At 37.4% G+C, this 19124-nt stretch overlaps 1 long non-coding RNA gene across 1 annotated transcript; it reads left to right on the forward strand.

The window, feature by feature from the left end:
• The first annotated feature begins 15764 nt into the window (after nt 1–15764).
• Nucleotides 15765–19124, forward strand: LOC133523714 (uncharacterized). The gene is made up of 2 exons (XR_009800271.1): nt 15765–16603; nt 17429–19124. It is a non-coding gene; the product is annotated as an uncharacterized LOC133523714 (long non-coding RNA).

Genomic DNA, 19124 nt, shown 5'->3' on the forward strand with positions numbered 1-19124 from the left:
TAATGCACTTGTTGAACATTATACTTAAAATTATATGTGGGTAAGTATGTAAACAAATTTGTCGACAGTTTCTGTGACTAAAATGGAAAGTCAGTAGGCAAATCCGATAAGCTTAGTCTAAGCATCTAAGGCCGAATTCCTAAACGCAGTTTCTGCCCAAACCAGTCGATGCGTAAAAACCCAAGGCAGACCCGCTGCGCTGTCCGAATCTTGCAGCTGCCTAGACGAGTTATGAGCTTCGTAGTTGCCTGAAATACTAATTGTGTTGTGTTAAATCACTAAATGCAAATTAGTCCTTTGTTGGGTAGGCCGTTTGACATTTATGATGCTTATTTAAGTTCAATTAATTACTACTTATCATTGCTTACGATGACAACATACGATATATCAATGTATCTACTCCCAATTCAGAGAATTAATTTCGTAATTATGATTTAAAATAGGTTTGAACTAGGCATACCTACATCCAGAATGCTGATGAAGATGATTACGAAGTTAGTACGGTCAAATTAAGTCAAATTTCACTAAAGTCGGGAACTAATTCTAAGGACTAATAAAATCATTACGGATTGTTTTGTATGGGCTAAAAATCAAACTTTATACAATCGTTACTAAATTCACCCCCCCGGAAAGGGGTGAAATCGGCTGAAAATAATGTAATGGTTATAACTAAGAAGAGAAAAAAGGTGTACTCGGTGTAATTTGGCGTACGTTTTACAACACTTATATCTAAATTCGCACGTGTTATTTATGTTAATTTAAGCTACGGAACAGGTAAAAAAAAAACAACATACAAAAAAATCTATTTTGGCCATTGCGGGTCTGGGGAAAGTAATGTACTCGGTGCAAATTGAGTAAATAATTAGAAAAAATATCTAAATCCAATGTCAAATTCGCACCAGGGTGCGACACCCGGAAAATAGTTTTTCATGTTTTACTGTCGTTGTACTTCGGGGGAAATTTTAATACTCTTGGAAATTGATGCAATCATATTCATTTGATTTTGTTTACATTCGCACCCCATAAAAAATTGGCATTTTTATACGGAACATGCAGTTTTATAATCAAGTACCAAAAACGTAGAGCAATAAATACACAGAAGCGACAAGCGCGTGATTAGTGGCAAGAGAAGGAACGCGCGTAAACGCACCGACGAAGCACGGCTCTTGAGGCACGAGTAGTGGCATGTACTGCAAAAATACTCGTAGTAGGGTTTCTGAGTATGCAGACAGACAGTCAACAAATTAAATACAGGTACACTCAATGTTTGTTAAATTCGAAAAAACGCGTTTTTCCATAGACTTACGAAAACGTTAGACTACTTAGTTCACTCAATGAATGTTTAAAACAATAGTTCCGTTTTAATGCCAGAAGAAAGATTTGTGCTCGTTGCCCGTTAAAAGTGTCAAACGAACTGTCTCAGAACAATCGCTGCGCGTAGGGTTTGAGATCCGGATATCCGAAATATCCGGATATCCGCAAATATAAGATCCGGATCCACCGGGTCATAAGATCCGGATATTACGGATCCGTTAAATATAGTTATTGACCTATAACCGAAACAATTTTCTAATGAAATTTATGAATGATTTCATACCATTTTGTCATTTAAATATAGTATTTTCATATATTTAATCAATTCAAATACTAACAGCACATCAATTTTGATAGGTACATCACGTCACGCTCTTTATCCTTTGTCATCATGCCTGTCACGTTCTAACAAGTATGTAAGCGCGAAAGTGACGGGCATAGTGAGAAATGATAAGAATAGAACCATGCTGCCACCGCAGATCGAAAAGAAAAGACCTACCTAAAGTAATCGGGAAGAGGAGATAGATGTTCGAATCCAAAATGCCCTAAGATGCTCAGCAGCGCTTCACCGAGTTCTAGTTTCCAAGCTGATCAGTAGACTGTCCATGATTCGAGTCTATAACACAATAATTAGATTTTGATGAATGGCATGGGTAAGTATTATTACACTTGGACTCTAATTCAGAAAAAAAAGAACAGGTTCTTAGTGAAGAAGACGAAATTCTGGCGGAATATTCTGGGACCTATCAGAGATGAAGATAGAGAAGATGAAAGCGTAGGAAAAATAGGAAGCTAGAGTAGCTAGTTGCGGCACCCAATATAATTAGCGAGATTATAGCCGCATGACTTCGCAGGTTTGGTCACTTGGAGTGGACGGGAGAGAATCGGGCTGTGAGAAGATATACCGCAGGAGCGATGTAGCCCTAAAACACATTTTCGCCCTCGGAGTGTCCAACTAGCGTGGAGTGGTGCAGAATAGAGCAGAGTGTCGTTCTTCTTGTGTCAAAGGCCAAGATTCTTTTTGGGTCACTGATCCAGTGGAGTAAGTAAGTAAGTAAGTATTGCTTTCATAGTTAGTATTTCATGACGAATGAACACGAGGTGAGGCATTGGATGTATTTCCAACTATGCACCAGCTAATCCAGATATAAACCCTCCTTATTAAGTACGGTTTTATAGATAACATTATGTTAGCTATTATAATTTATAGTAATCAAGTAATCATTTAAAATTGGTTGGGGTAATATCTTTGTATTAAAACATAGTTAAAAACGTTATTTCGGTGTTATCTAAATCCGTTTATTCGGATATTTATTTTGGGTGGATATTCGAATAATTAGAATATCACAATATTCTAATTGCAAACCCTATATATATCTTCCTAGTAGTGACACAATTAGGTAATGTAAATACTGCGAGGAGGATCTTGTTTAGGAAAAAACAGAGCGATCGAGTATATTCCTTTAACAGGATGCTCTCCTACAGCATATAAAAAGGGCTTAACAGACCAATATTGGGACCAATTTGCCTGAATAACTACCCACAAATGCTAGATTCTTGCAACTAGGCTTGGCAAAAGAAAAATGATGGACCAGCGTACACCTCTTCTCTTTGTAGAAAACCCTTCCTGATGCTAGTCTCAGCTGCAAGGAGCTATTGTCTTGCAAGTGAAAAGAACGCTGCAAAGGGTGTGGGTGAGTAAAACACGGATTTAAATACACTATGCTTTGCGCATGCGAAGGTGCATGCTCTGGGACAAAATAATACGTAAAAAAAATAATTTTGTTTAATTAGTGTTTAACTTTAATTAGCTAGATCCGGAGTAAATTACAATAAAACGATCTCAGTATTCTTAATTTTGTTTTGATAATAATACTTTTATCGAAAATATTACTTTACTATAAATTCAGCAAGTTACCTTTACTTAAACATCATTTGCCTTGCAAATTGTATTGAAACAGCCATCCGACTCTTGGTGGTGTCATCCGGTATGGAACAAAAATAGTGTAATTTACTTGTTTATAAACCGATTTTCAAAATTTTAATGGAATTTTATAGCTAATTAATGTAGCATTCATATCTTGATACAATGTTTTCCTGTAAAGCTACTAGTAAAGTTGATGAAAACAAAAAACGGTTTTTTTTTCGGGAAAATTTAAATAAAACTTAAAATTTCTCACAAACTATGGTATTTACAAGGTCAAATGTATAAACCATATTGTAGTGCATTTAATTTTGCTTTTTCACACAAGCTGACATGTGACATACTTTCTGTGGTATACGCAATATTCTGAACACGGCACCGGCCATTTTGATGACGTGGTGACTTAACCACGTTAGAAACTGTCTCCCGATGGTTTTTTAGTCAGAATAACATGCTTAACAACATACTAAAATATGGTGCTGGTTTCATCAAAGGCACCTTTTGGGCCCTGTATGACCTTAAGGGAAGCGACTTTATACCTATAACATTTTTTTATACAATCAAACACATTTGAATAAAATAAGTAGTCGATAAAGCGGTCAAACACCGATAGATTATTAATATGTTGTAACATGACATCACTATTTTTGATCTCACATAGACAATTCACGCACAAACTTGCATTTCATTTTTGCTCGCACTTTTGAAGTTTGACAGTCGTTCTTGATATCCTATTTCTATGTATCCGGATCCGAAAAATTGTCGGATATTGCAAACCCTAGCTGCGCGCTGCGCTATCTCCCCGCCCCGCGCGCCCCGCGTCGCGTGCTGCCTACCACCTTCGCTTGCAGTTCGTTGCGATTAATTCTATTTACTTTTTTACAAACTTCCGGTAAAAAAAATCTATTTTTTATTTAGTGCAAATGTAGTGTCTTTAGATAAGTACCGTTTTTAAAATTTTCACGTCTCTCTTAATTTCCCCCGAAGCACAATGTACAAAATAATTAAAATTACATGTTCCATAATTTGCCCAGGCGTGCAAAGTTAACTGAATGTTTATAATGCTTTAAAAAGCTTAACTTGAGATTGCACCAACCGACTGACTTATCCTCGAGCCGCAATCGAAAAAAAAAAATTTTTTAGGGTATCATACATTGCACATCTTCTTAATTAAGATATACTATGCACCAAGGTGTTCTCTATACACTACTTAGCTTGAACCCAATAGCTTTTAATTTACTCCAAAATTACGGCACTTTATAGTTTATACCTAAAATTTAACGGTCTTCCGTACATAATAGAAACGGTGCAACTCGGGGGAAATAATCTAGTTGCGCCATCTAACGAATCCAAAAAAAGCACGACTACACGACTTACTTCCATACTTTTCCTTAACTTGACCATACTAAGTGATTTTGTACGATTAACACTCAAATATGAAATGATGGTTCAGAAATTGCTTGTTCATTTCTGTTTTGAATATAGGTACTTATATTACTAGATCTTTAGAACAGTACTGTAGGTATCTAGGTAACCTAGGCCACAGGAGCGAATTCCACGCATATTAGCATTAAGAAAGACGAGAAACATCGCTTCTAGTGAATAAATAGTTGGTATGTTGACAACGTAAGGAAGGATGCATACTATGAAAACCATTCCCATTCTCCATTTCAGCATTTTCTTTGTAATGTTACAAGTCTGACAATGAATCCCAATACAATTTTCATATTTCCAATATGATTCCAATAGCTCTTTAGACGGGGCTTATGATAATCATTTATATAGGTGTTACATATCGAAAGAGTCGGAAGATATAAACTTTCAAAGCCGCGCAGGTGCATATATGCGCTGACAGTTACGGCTATTAAAATAATTCTGAACACCATTAAATTAGGAATGGATTGAAAAAGACAGGCTTTAATTAAGTTGACCTCAATAGCAGAAACGAGCCGTTGGGTAGGTACTTACCACTTGTTATGCCGACAAAGAGACGATACGCTAAAGCGTCAAGCAGACTCGTAGAAACAATTATACAGGCTTTAGATTAAATAATTACTCAAGTAGGCAAGTTTATTTTGTCATAAGTCTTTAATACAACTTTTACATTACCTAATTATTTCATAAACACTCTTTTCTGCTTTCAACTGTACCAAGGATTATAACCAGACGGTCTCGTTTAGAGCTGTATTATACATGTCTATATTTAGTCATTGTATATGTTCTCTTTCGATTTTAGTAATTTCTACTCAGAATCATGATTAGGTACTATATTTTTCCGTCTACTACCTAACAGGAAAAAGTAATGTATCCCAACGATGTTTCATACGGCCCGATTCGAAGAATGAGATACGATAACGATAAGTTCTGGTTTAGATCTAAATCAACAAGAGAGATTTTAATATCCAAAAACAAAGAAATAAACATACATAATAAAATAAAACTTACTAACAACTTAAACTAAAGATAAAAAATTTGGCCCAAATCGCCGTCAATGGGCAAGGTGCCTAGAAGGCTGGCCGTATTTCCCCGCTGTATGGCGATACTTATACGCTGAGCGAAATAGTGGCCAGCCCTCTGGTCGCCCGAGGCCTCTATTAGGCGCGCCGACAAATCTTTAAAAAGCCGACGCGCACTTGGCCCCCATGGCCCCAAGGTTTCAACGCCAAACGCCGCAAACATGTAGCTGCTTCCTAGTGCTGAATATTTGCGGCGCTTGAGGCTTTCGGCCGAGGATGCCGCAGCGCCAGCGGTAACTTTGGTGCTCGGGACATGGGACGGTGCCAGGGTATCAACGCATGTAGCGTCCCACACTAGCGGCCGACCCATGCTCCAAGGCACCAGTGTCATTCCGTCGGGTCGCTTGCCATCGTCCCTGGCTAGACCGCTGGGCTCAAGTACTGCCGGCACTCTGGCACTAACAAGGGCCCGACGGATAACATCATTGATACTGGCGTGGCGGGGCATTCTTCCAGCGCTTCGGACGCACGAGAGGCCATGGTGGCCTAGGATGTCCACCATGGCGCCGCATTGACAGCGATGTGGTTGGTTAGTTGATGCCCCTAAACGTAAGCTAGCTGCCAGGCGGAAGGTAGTGTCATCCAAAAAAGTGCCAATATTTGGAGAGGGTAATGCCTGCAGCCACAGACCCGACTCCCACTCCGCAGTCGCAAGGAGACGAGCTCGGTCTGTCGAACTAGTTGACGTATCTAAAAGGTTTTTCCGTACTAGTTGACAGAGAGGCTCGTCCCATTGCTTCTGCGAGCAAGGATTGGCAGGCGGATCCGTGTTGGGGCAGGTTATAGACCAAACGTTCTTGGCCTCGGAGCAGTGTGCGGCCTCCATAGATCCAATGGAAGAATCTAATATTTTCCCTATGAGGCTCTGAGCACCATGCACCGAGGACAAGAACGCAGGTAGAGCAACACAGGAAATTTTGCGGATTCCCAGGCCGCCAAACCTAATAGGTAGGCTAGCCTGGGTCCAAGATCTTTCGTCAAAAGAAATGTTGAAGATAGATGTGAGCGTTTCTATGACTAAAGTATCTAATTTTGAGACCAAATTGGGATATTTCCAAAGATGGGTTCCGCGAAGTATATAAGTAAATTTTGGGACGAAAAGGCAATGCTTAATGATCGAATATGCTGAATGTAGATTAATTTTTGCCAAACGATGTGATGTTGCTTTGAAATTTAGAATTTTCTCATCGATGAAATTTTCAAAGGATTGATCTAGGACGGGACAACCAAGGAGGTGAAGTGAATCATTGTTTAGAATTTTGATATCTGGGGCGAGTTGTTTAAAAAGGTTCATTGTATTTTCCTTATCCGGACAAGAATCGGTAATAAAAAGTTCGCACTTGGAAAAATTAAGTGAGAGGCCAATTTTTTTCATGTCTGTATTAATTTTTTTTAAATCTTCCAGTACGGAAATTACCTCGCCGCCAAGGGTCCCGTCATCCAAATACCATACGTTTAATTTTGAATTTAGTTCCTTAATGATGGGATGTATAGCGAGGCTGAAAATTGCTGGGCCAAGCGGGTCGCCTTGTTGACAACCTACAGAAGAAGCCAGAACGTTGGTTTTATATAATAATTTGGAAGGAGAACTATAACATTGCCAAAGAAATTTATATACTAAAGGAATTTTGTCTTTTATTTGAGTCAACAAGGCGCCTCTGTCTACGGAATTAAAGGCATTGCAAACATCCACCTTCAGCAGGATCTCTCCAGCCTTATGCTCGAGGAAAGTTCGTACGGCGTGCACGGCGGCTTCACATCCACTTTTGGAGCCGAACCCCAGTTGGACAGGCTGAAGTTCTGGGGTAAGCTTCGAAAGGATGGAGCGGCACGCAATCTTGGCAGCAAGGCGTCGGAGCGTGGTGCCAACTGCAATAGGGCGGATGCCGCCGTCTTTTTTGGTAAGAGCACAAAGGTTTGCTCCATACAGGACGTCCCTGATACCGTCCGGGACCTGACCAGCCAACATGATATTCACCAGGGCTGTCAGGTCCTTTAAGAGTATTTCCCCAGTTTCTCCACAACCGCTGCACAGGAGGTCTTTCAGGTGCTGAGGTGTCAGACCATCCAGACCTCCTGCAGAGCCATTGGGGAAAGACATTACGGCTCCAAAGACATCCTGTGTGGTAGCAATAAGGCTTAGGTCACTAGTTAGTGGGGGATCAGGTAGAGAAAGGTTTGTAGCTGGAAGTGGATGTTTGCTGTGTAGGGCTGTGAGAGTATCAGAGTTAGTTGGGGCTACTGCATCGTCAGAAAACAGCAAGCGAGCGGCACCTTTGATGTCGCCATCGGAAACTTTACTCTCTACTTTTTTAAATAAATTTGATTTGTTGGAATTCCTAACATTATCGAATTTGGGCTGAAACAAAGTATCAGTGCAGCAGTTGTCTTTAACGATTTTTGTTAGTGACTTTGAATTTTCGTTTGAATTTACATGAAGAACTTTAAAGGTGAAAGTAAGTAAATGTTCCCAATTGGGTTTGGAATTATCTGAGAGGACTGTTTTAATTGTGTGGCTGAGGGATTTAGAAACTATTACGCGGGCACCGCGTGGTATCCGTTTTAAAACCGGGCGCGAATTTTTCAGATCACTAAGAATTTGGTGAAATGGTACGTCTAAACTGGTGTGGTCTGGTAATTGTGAAGGCGGCGGAACGTTAGGCTGGGGTAGTACGGGACATGAGGGTTGAGTGTGGCTTCGTTGATGTTTTTTGGCGATATGGATGTTAAGGCCTCGAGGGCCTTTAAAAAAACTTGGTTTGGGGCATTCTGGGCAACGGAGACGGTTTTCTGGCGATGCAGCAGTTTGTATAGGGCAGGAAAGGCTAGCAAGGGGCATCAACAACACGTTAAGAAAAAATACGACACTTAAAATCAACTTAAAATAAAATACAAAAAATAAACCTAAAGCCTTAAATAAATAGGTAAAGAGAATTAAAAATTAAATATGCGATTTTCTTTAGGGGGTGTTGGCACTCTTGAACTCCTAGAGGCGCTTTGGGATGCACACTCTTGTGCGTATTAAGCAGGTAGAATATTTGCCGCTTATTATGCTTTTCAGATAGTCCTTCCACCTACGTTGTCTGCGCTGGTTTTGCGAGCCACATAAGGGCATTTCATAATCCGGATAAGAATTGTTGATGGGGTCGCCATTGCCGGATACGGCAAGGAAGGAGATGATAGTCCTTACAGTATTTGAGGTATCCCTTCAGCTGCGAATTCATACGACCTCGGAATGGTTGTTGAATAAAATCGGGGTTTTCACGCAAAACAATCTATTCACAAGGCGTGGTGCTGCTGTCACTCGAATATTTTACATCACATTCTCCCCATGATGTCCGAAAAACCTTTGCACATATTATTGGAGCAGAAATATACACATTTATGACGTTTTATATGCTTAAATTATCCCTTAACTCGATATATTTTATTTAAACGAATTTATTTTGGTAGATAAATAAACATTCGTGACAGTTGACGTTTAGATAAATTCTCATTTAGATATCGTATAATTGACAGAAGCAGCTCGAATCGGGCAACCAATGTCACCGTAGATAGATCTTACTGGGAATCGAAATAAACGTCAATTTTGACAAGTCGTTTAGCTATCGATCTTTTAAAGATCTTTCCAAGATCTTAAACGTGTCTTAATCATTCTTCGAATCGGGCCGTGAATCTTTTAGTACAATTTTGAAATAGCTTTATCAGTTCGTATTTAAAAAGAAGAGGCAAATAGATAAATAAAATGCATTAGGTATAAAAAAACGTGTTCTCTTCCTAGAATCATACCTAAACAAAAAAGCGGGTGGGTAGATGTTGATAACAGCCTCGCCTGTTTATTAATAGGGCGGGTAATGAAGACGCGGACACGGACTTATCCTGTAATAAATGATGTGACGTGATTTCCACACTGGCCTGGGAGCTCTAATCCACTTGAGACCAACAGCAATAAAATAAGTATAAAATTATTCTTTGGGTTCTTCTAACTATACGGAAATTAATATTCTTTTAGTTGCTTACCGATATTTAAAAAAAATGTTTGAATTTATATTTTTTTCATCATTTTTAATTTCTAAGTTTATTTTTATTTTTATTTGAACGAGGTACCTGTAACACTTTTAGAACAGTTTAGTTTTACTGCCCATTCCTACTAATTAATTTGACGGTGAATCTGGTGAACATTGATGAGAGGATCTATCTGATTATTAAATATTGCTTCAGAAAATGTTTAATGATTTTTCAGAGGAATGTGTTAAATAAATTTAATTTCAATATTGTGACAATAATCATCAGGTCAAAAGTGGTTAATGCTCACTTAGGCCAGTCTCACCGGTGGTGCAGGCAGGCAGACATTTTTGCATGAAAATTGTTGACACCGTAATGATATTAAAATCGAGGTGCAATCACGCGACAACCACTCCGGCCAAATGCAGCCAGCGACGTTGCCAGAGAAAGGTATGGAGTTGATGAACAAATAAACCTAATGTTAGTGCAGTGTAAAACTAGTTGCATTCCCATGTTTACAGGGATGCCCAAAAATACATTGACAACATTTTTTTACTGCGGATAATTTTCACAAACGTTTGGAGAATATTTAAATGATAATATGTTTTGTTTTAGTTAATTGATTGTTGTTTACATTTTTAGTGACAAATTATAAAAGACGTGTAAATAAAAGAAAAATATTCCTAAAAATCTTTATCACCGTATTTTTGGGCCACCGTGTAGTTTTACTAAACAAGAAATGGTCAGCTTGTAGCCACGCAATTTTGATAAGATAAGATATCATTTATTGCATAATTATAGGTGTACAGGTTATAATAGATATTTTGGTAGTGTCGCTATAATTTGCCTGTCAGGCGTACAATGTATTTTTACTTAAATCTAGATGAACTATATTTGTCAACTATGGTATAAAATATGTATGCCTAATATTAAACTCAAATGTTCTGAGGCTGTCCCCTGTAAACCATTAGCCTTCCAAATTTACTGAAACGAGCTTAGTTAATATGAAAAACATCTTTGGATCTTTCCAGATATTAAGGATACTTAATTTATATTAAAACCGTATCTGTAATGTAGATCCGTCATAAAATTAATATGTACCTATCGCCTATTATTAAAATAACTGTGAAACGCAACTGTCAGGTGCATGCAGCTCAATAAGGTAACCATGAATGAAGCTTATTTGGAAGTTAATAAATATTAAATACCTAGTCGAACAACTCTTTATAGTTGCTCGATAATGCAGGCCACGGCGCGCGGCGCCAGCGCAGTTGTCCCATAGCTTACACTAATCCGGCGCCCCGTCGGTAGCCGCTACTAATTCTAATGCGAACTGAATGGTAACACGCACCCGACTGCCTGATAAATACTCGTATCTAGCCTACCTTACCTTCCTACTATAATAACGGTATGTATTTAGAATATTGTTTCATAAGAAAAAAACGGACTCAAGTCATACCTTGTCTAAATGAAAAGTCTACCTGTACCCTACCTGTCTCAAAAAGACATAAGTAGTATTCACTCTCGGTTATATTTGAAAGATAAATCATATCCGTATGAACTAATTAGTAATTACTGTCTAGGCCAAATCTCAAATAAAAAAAAAACCAAAGATAAAACTTTTCAGAAGGAGGAGCGAGTATTTTAAAGTGTTTTAATTAACATCAAAATCAAGCCTAGTCGGATGTTAAGGTCTGGGCTGCTAAAATATACAATACGTACATACACCACTAAGTAAACGCTAATACATATACTGTACTGCCGAAGCACTGTAGTGCTTCGGGCATGTTTGCAGAGGCGCGAATAGATGACTTTTACGCCATTAGGCGTAAAAGAATAGCGTCTCTGCTGAAGCGCGTGCGTGGCAGTAGCAACAGCCTCCTGAGGACATTGTCCGAACGTGCCGATTGCCGCCTCACAAAGTACTGGGTTGAGGTGGTGATAGGCAGGTCCAAATAAACCATCTTGCCCCGTGGTCCTCTCTACATGCAGGGATGTATTGTAATAAATAGTTATAAGTGTTGGTGTATATGTGTTTTTATGTAAGTACTAATATAGGATGTAAGTTGTTTTGATTTACTAACAAAATATGGATCTGATGGTCTGAAATAAACAAATTTTATTTATTTTATTATATACCTACCTATTATAGAGACTTTGGATAACATTTTCAATCAGGCAAACTCGTGGAAATCTCACAAAAAAAAACATATGATAGCAACTTAGCAACCTAATCTTTTAAAGCCGTTATTCAAAACAAGCATGATTTAATTCGTATGTATTTGATGGCAAACAGGGATAAAAACATCACCTCACACATCGTCATGATTAAGAGCTATCGGAAAGCCATCGTCGCATGTAACGTAATCTTCTATGGTGATGTTTTATTCGAGTTTTCTGTCACATTTACAGGTCATATATTAAGTTGTCTGTAGTTATATAATCGTGCGTCGACATCGCCAGATGGCAGTGGCGGCATGCGCGACACGTGGTGCGTTGCATTTAGGTATTTTCACACTTTCTTCGTATTGACGCTGACGACAAGCTATACCTTTTAAATACCTATCTATGTAGGTCGCACCTAATGAACAGTCAAGAAATTAAATTTATGTGTCACTTTGCGCGATGTCACAGTGACACTTAATGTGAGGGTAGCTGGGGATCTTATATTACTGTCATGAAGGTACAAAATGCTATAGAAACCGAATTCCTTGTCTCTAACCTTAGAAATATGCCATAACTACACTGCAGTCGCGCTACACGAACCCGTCCTAACTTTACCTTTAGATTATGTTGTATGAAAAGTTTCAGAAACTCACTGCCGAGGGACTGTCAATTTGGATGGTGCAACAGGCATTTAGTAAAAAAAAAATTGACAGGGTCGTTACAAATTTAAAGAATTTCACGATCCGTTTGTAGAGTACACTCAACTCAGCGTGACAAGCAAACATCGAGATCCTCGCATGCGCACAGGTGTCTGCAATCTCGGCGGGAACGTGGGCAGGTGACAGGACGACGCTGCAGCGCCCGCGGCATTAGACGTTCAAATCACTTCTATTAACCGCAGGACTATGACCGCCCATAGACACAGGAATCATCTTTCACATTCATCTTTAATAAGAAAGTACAACGGCCGAAAGGCTTGACAGTATGATGACACAAGGCTCCAAGGAAAAGATTCTTATTGTAAAGTTTAATACTAGCCTCTACAGCATTTATCGTTGAAAATAAAAAGAAGTCTTGTGAAGACACGGTCGGGTAAGACTTAACACATTCACCGCTGGGCTACGCTCATAGCGCTATGTAGCGGAAATGCTTCGTAGAAGCAAAACGACAACGTGTCATGATTAGCGCTGAATGGGTTAAAACCGTTATGTTGAGATGTACGGTTTAATGAGAAAAAAACATGCACATTACGTAGCACAATAGTTTTCCGTAGCACGTAGCACTGGACCCCATTTGAGTCAAGAAATTGACGTGACGGGTGACGTGACTTGCATTCGATGTCACGGTGAAATTTTGCAATTATACTCGTATATGTCACCTTTTATGTTCTGTCGTGTCGTTATGAAAAACTTTAAGCTCCAACATGACGTCACCAACTAAGGTAGTGATATTAAAGGCAGTTATTGGTTACAGGGAGCTTCTCGTCACTTTCTTGAAATCTCGTTGTTAAATTATGTATCTAGCCAAAAAATTGCTTCAAAAAGTTTGACAGAACGACAGAACTCTACATATATGTATGTAAGTACGTAAATTTTGTAACACGTTAACAATAAATGAATAAATCCATAAATATTATTATGAGGCAATCTTGCACAAATCGATCTAGTCCCACAGTAAGCTCAATAAGGTTTGTGTTGTGGGTACTAGACGATATATATAAAGATAACTACTTAAATACATAGACAACATCCATAACTCAGGAACAAATATTTGGCCAGGATTCGAACCCGGGACCTCCTGTTTCGTAGTCAGGGTCACTACCTAGTCGGTTATAGTATAGGAGATACGTTATAAGGAATAGCTACTCTCCTCTGTTATTTATTTGTGATAAGAAATAAATGAAAGATAATATTCAAATATTCACATTGACACAGTGCAAATAGGTTGCCTAATAAAATTGCGTACGGACAGTTTTTTTTGCTTTTTAATTTTTATTATTTAATCGTAAGATGTATCAAATGAAAGATTATTTTATACATAATCTGACTGTATTAAAAAGTTTGTCCCGTCCATGGTTGCCTAGATTTTAGATAAAAAAAACTAAAAAAAATATCTGCCCGTACGCAATTTTACTAGGCAACCTATTTGCAATGTGTCAATATGGATATTATCTATCATTCATTTCTTATCACAAAAAAAAACCGATGAGGATAGATATTCCTTATTTTCTTATAACGTATCTTAGACTTAGAAAATAAGGAGGTCGTGTAAACATTCAGTTTAGAAGATTATGCGTCTAGTTTTGGCCAGTTCTGTATATTCGTTACTCCCGTGCAGTGTAATGGTGTAATTCTAGACGTACGTATAAGGCATGGTAAGTAACAAGATTAAAAAGTGCCGCGGCAGGTGGCGGCCGTTAGAGCAGCGTTAGAGCCTCCCAGCTACATGCCTCTTATTTATGTTCTTTTCTAAACTTGTTTTAATGTCGCTTCCTTGTATTTGTAAGATATGCCGAGTCGTAAATAAAGGATAATAGAACTTGTGGCATTATTTTAATGAATCTTAATGATGCCTATGCGTTCTGTTTAATATAAGTAGGTACTTATAGTAAATATTTTTCTTATAATTAAAATAACGTCATGTATACCTATAGAGACTTTATTTATTCATTTTAATATTATTGTTATTGTAGGTATTGCCTTTTGTATTTATAAATGTTCCTATAGGTATATCATGTGATGTTAATGTTACTGTAATAAATGTTATATTGACTTATGAAAGAGCCCCTTGAGGCTTGCTTACAGAATAAATTTTTGGAAGTTTTTTTTTTTTTTTTGGATTTTATCCTGTGTGATATGTACCTACAGTAAATTAGTATACAGAAGTTAAAGGGACCGCCCATATTCACTTTTAAACTAACACCATTATTATTCAGCGATCTGTTCATTAATGCGAAATTAAGTATTATTCATAGTTTGGTATAGGTAAAAAACTTCTCTAAATCCCCTCTTGTATTCAGTGATAAAGAGTGTTCGGACGGACAATCTATCGCTTTTCAAGTTTCATGATTTCTGCCGGATGGGAACATACTTTTTAAATTAGAGCTTGGAGCTGCACTAATACATATGAGTATTTTGGTGAATTGCAAATAAAATGTACATAGTGTAGGGTCTCTATGTACACTATCAACATAATTGTATCAGCTAAGACTAAAAACAGGGTCCTTAACTACGCTAAGTCGCTTAATTTTCGTTTTTTTTTAATTCACCCATTTGCAATTTGAGTCATTTTCTCAGTAATTTACTTAGCTACGAAATTTCTATAATCGATGCCCACCAATAATTTATTTTTCATGACTTCTTCTTATTCCTCGCGTTGTCATTTTGCCACGGCTCATGGGAGCCTGGGGTCCGCTTGACAACTATCCCAAGATTTGGCATAGGCACTAGTTATTTTTCATGGATTACTTGTGCTTAGTTAGTCGTCAATGTTCAAAAAAAAATTTAATATTATTTATTTTTAACAAATGTTTACAGTCATAGGTGCCGAATCCTCCTTTTAAGTTAAAAACTTGTGTTAGGAGGTATTCGCTCCTTCATACAAAGTTATAACCAGCGCTAAAAATAAAAATAACCTGTAATATAATGTTAGTATGCTATTCTTCCATTCTTCACTAATTATATGTAAGCAACTAGCTAATTTACAATGTTAATTAGTTATTAAACTTTCTTATTTTTAAATATATATATATATTAGTATATATATATATATTAGTTATTTTTACTACATAAGTAATTATGGCAAGTTACTTATTTTACAAAACGTGAATTTAAAAGTAACATAACAGTAAGGTAAAAATATGTCCATATAAATACACGCGCATACCCCATTCGAACTGGACATAAACGCATATTCATGTACACATACACAAGTGAATAAGGTACATAACGTTATCCTATCTATTCTATGAGTGACTCGGTTCCAAGTTATTTGTTGTGTTTTTGTAAACTATAGGTAAACAGCAAACATGCAAGAGCTACTTGCGCTTTTTGGCAAGAACGAGTTGTCATAGTTTGTAAATGCAAATTAGTTAAGTACTTAAGTATAAGCTGACACTAGATTTTTATCAATCTGCCAAAATGTTGATCGTCATTTGATGACAACTCAGTCAATCTGTATTACCTAATGTGGCAGACATACAAAATGTTATGAAGTCCAACTTCACGAGGTAATCTAGGTAGGATCCTACCTTCCATTCGATTATGTATATACGTAAGCAACATCAAACCGTTTATTATAATTCTATTAAACATGGGTGATAAAGTACGAGCATGCAAATATCTCCTTCCTCTAAAGTTTACTGAACCTAGCTCAACATCTAGCTAGGGGAGTATTTAAATGAGGCATCAAGAAGACGCGATTTCCGTAAACATTAAATAGTTTAATAAACAAGCATGCATGAGGCAGGTGGCAGCATCCAATAACTACGGGCCCTCTAACACGATTCTAATAGGAACGGCGCGAGCACCTGCTGGCGGCGGCCAATGCGCGCGGCGCGAGATTTGATTAAATACCGACTGTACCGAGTTACCGACACATTTGAATCAAGACTATTGCTTCTAACATTACCTCATTCATTACGCACAGATCGCCCACTCGCCAGCTGCCGGCAGTTCAAGTGAGTTCGTCACACCATATATCCAATTAGAATCCTATTGGATTTAAATAAGAATACTGGTACTGAGACTGAGATTATACGTAGTGGGAAATATTTATTTAAATAAAGAATGAGGTATTCACACGCAGTCATAAAGCTGAAATAAGTTGCTTGAATGCCTAACTCAACATCCAACCTAGTCTGGTTAGGTTAGTTTTTGTTAATTTGAGTAAAACTTTGAACTCACGTGTCACGATAGAACCGAGGGAAGTATAGCACATACAAAAAGAAAAAATGTTTTTCCAGTTCTAAATATTTTCCATTCTCCATGATTTTTAGTATGTTACTGACAATGAAAAACTAGGTTTATAAGTTTTACTTTTTTCCAAAATTTGTAAAATTTTTTTTTTTTTAAAGCGAAACCTATATACTCAGAATATATTATGCTGAAGCGATCGACATCTAAATCAAAGTGACTTCTTGAGATTTAATAAGTGGAAACCGCTTTCTCCCGACATGGAATTTCATAGAAAAAGTACCGTTATTTCGTTAGGATCGCAAAGCTATTCTTCCCTCTTAAAACTTGTTAATTTCAGGGGTTTCAGTGCGATTTCGCAATTTCTAGCACATAGCAATGAAAATTTTGTCTTAGCGCAAAGTATATTTAACTTAATGTGTATATACATAAAATAGATAAGTAATCTAAAGATCCATTGTTTCTGCAGTCGAATTAACTAGATATTTATCATAATTTATTTCCACATTCCTTTGTTTATAATCTTTACTTACTCAGTTTAATTACTTTTTTTCAATTTCTAATCACAAATCGGTCGTGTTCTATTACAGCCTGAGCAGCGCAGGATGTCATTACTTTGCAAAAAGTGCTGCGGCCGCAATCAGCGCGGCGGCGGCGGCGGGGGCAGGTGCGCGCGCGCTCATTACGCTAGTATAGAAAATCCGCACAACACCTGCGCAGGAAAATGTCAATTTTCTCCACGCCCACTCGCCCTGGGCCGGAGAAATTTATTAGCGGCCTCACAATCGCCAGACAAATGCCGCTCGTAAACTACGCCAAGTAACGATAGAACCGCCTTTGATATATATATACCAGGCGTTTCCTGTAACACGAGCAAATAATTAAACAATATATTTTACTCCTAAAATGATATAACTTCTGAATAAAAACTTTAAAAAATTATGAAATCTTTAGATTTTAACTTTTTCATACAAATTTAATATTATTTTCAATGTACGCTGACATCAGTGTGATTGACGTTGCTTGTCACGCTTTCAACATAACAAACTTTGCAATACATTGCGTCTTAGAATTAACTTCAATGTGTAATAAAAATCAAAACATAAGTTATTTTTCAAAGTTGTTGAACAAATGTTGGTGAGTTTGAGGAGTACAGCCTACAGTTTAATTTATTGCTCCTGTTACAGGAAACACCCGGTATAGATACTCGTATAACCTACGCGAGTTGCAGCTTAGATGATAAATAAAGGTGATAATTGAGTGATGTAAGCATCTAAGTATGCAATTGGCGTGTTTATACTTCATAGTCTGCAAATATTTAAAAAAAATGGTACTAAGAAGACTAGTTAGAATTTTCAGTTTTTAGCAAATCTTTATTTGGTGAAAAGACTACTTCAATATACCTGAAACCTCAATGATATCTTCCTGTTACCATTGAACTCTTTAGGGTATGCTTAATAGCTATAACCACGAAAATCGAAGTTCGTCAATTGCGGGCATTTGTTCTCTGTCACTCTAATTACATTTTAGTGAGATTAAATGAGAAAGATCCCCGCAATTTGCAAATTACGGTTTTTGCGGTAGGCCCCTTGGCACCGGCATATTAAACATCAAGATAGACAATTGCATATGTTGGTTGGTGTACCTACGAGAGGACCTACCATACCATACAGGGATAAGTTCGCCTTTGTTGTATTTAATTTACTCTGTAACTGTGTTTTTCGTGTTTTTATTTCTATGTACAACAAAGTATATACATACATACATACATACATACATACATACATACATACATACATATCTACCTACCTACCTACCTACCTATAGGTACTTTTATTTAGACATGGTTTCATTCAGGGTTTTAGGATCGTATTCAACAAAGTTATTTATATAATGAAAAGAAAATCAACAAAGATTGATGAGAACCTATTTATTACGATTAAGTACACTTACATACAACAAACAATTTAGGTACCTACAACTCTAAACTCAATCACTTGATTGTCACTTGGCAATCAGAGAATCAAACTGCTAACTTTATCACACTTACCGGCGATTTGTATAATCATCACGGATATTTGTTTCTGATGAGTTATGAACGTTTTCTAAGTAGGTAATTGACATCTAATCTTTGTCCATGTTACCATACCTTTATAAGCTTGTTAATGATTATATATTTATTTGTTTCATTATGCACTAAATCCAATTTTTTATTCTAGTTTTATATAGTGGGGTACGTTGGTTTATCTGCCCGCTTTATGTAATATACCACCAACCTATAATGCA

The sequence above is a fragment of the Cydia pomonella genome, chromosome 12 (assembly GCF_033807575.1).
Source record: "Cydia pomonella isolate Wapato2018A chromosome 12, ilCydPomo1, whole genome shotgun sequence".
NCBI lineage: Eukaryota > Metazoa > Arthropoda > Insecta > Lepidoptera > Tortricidae > Cydia > Cydia pomonella.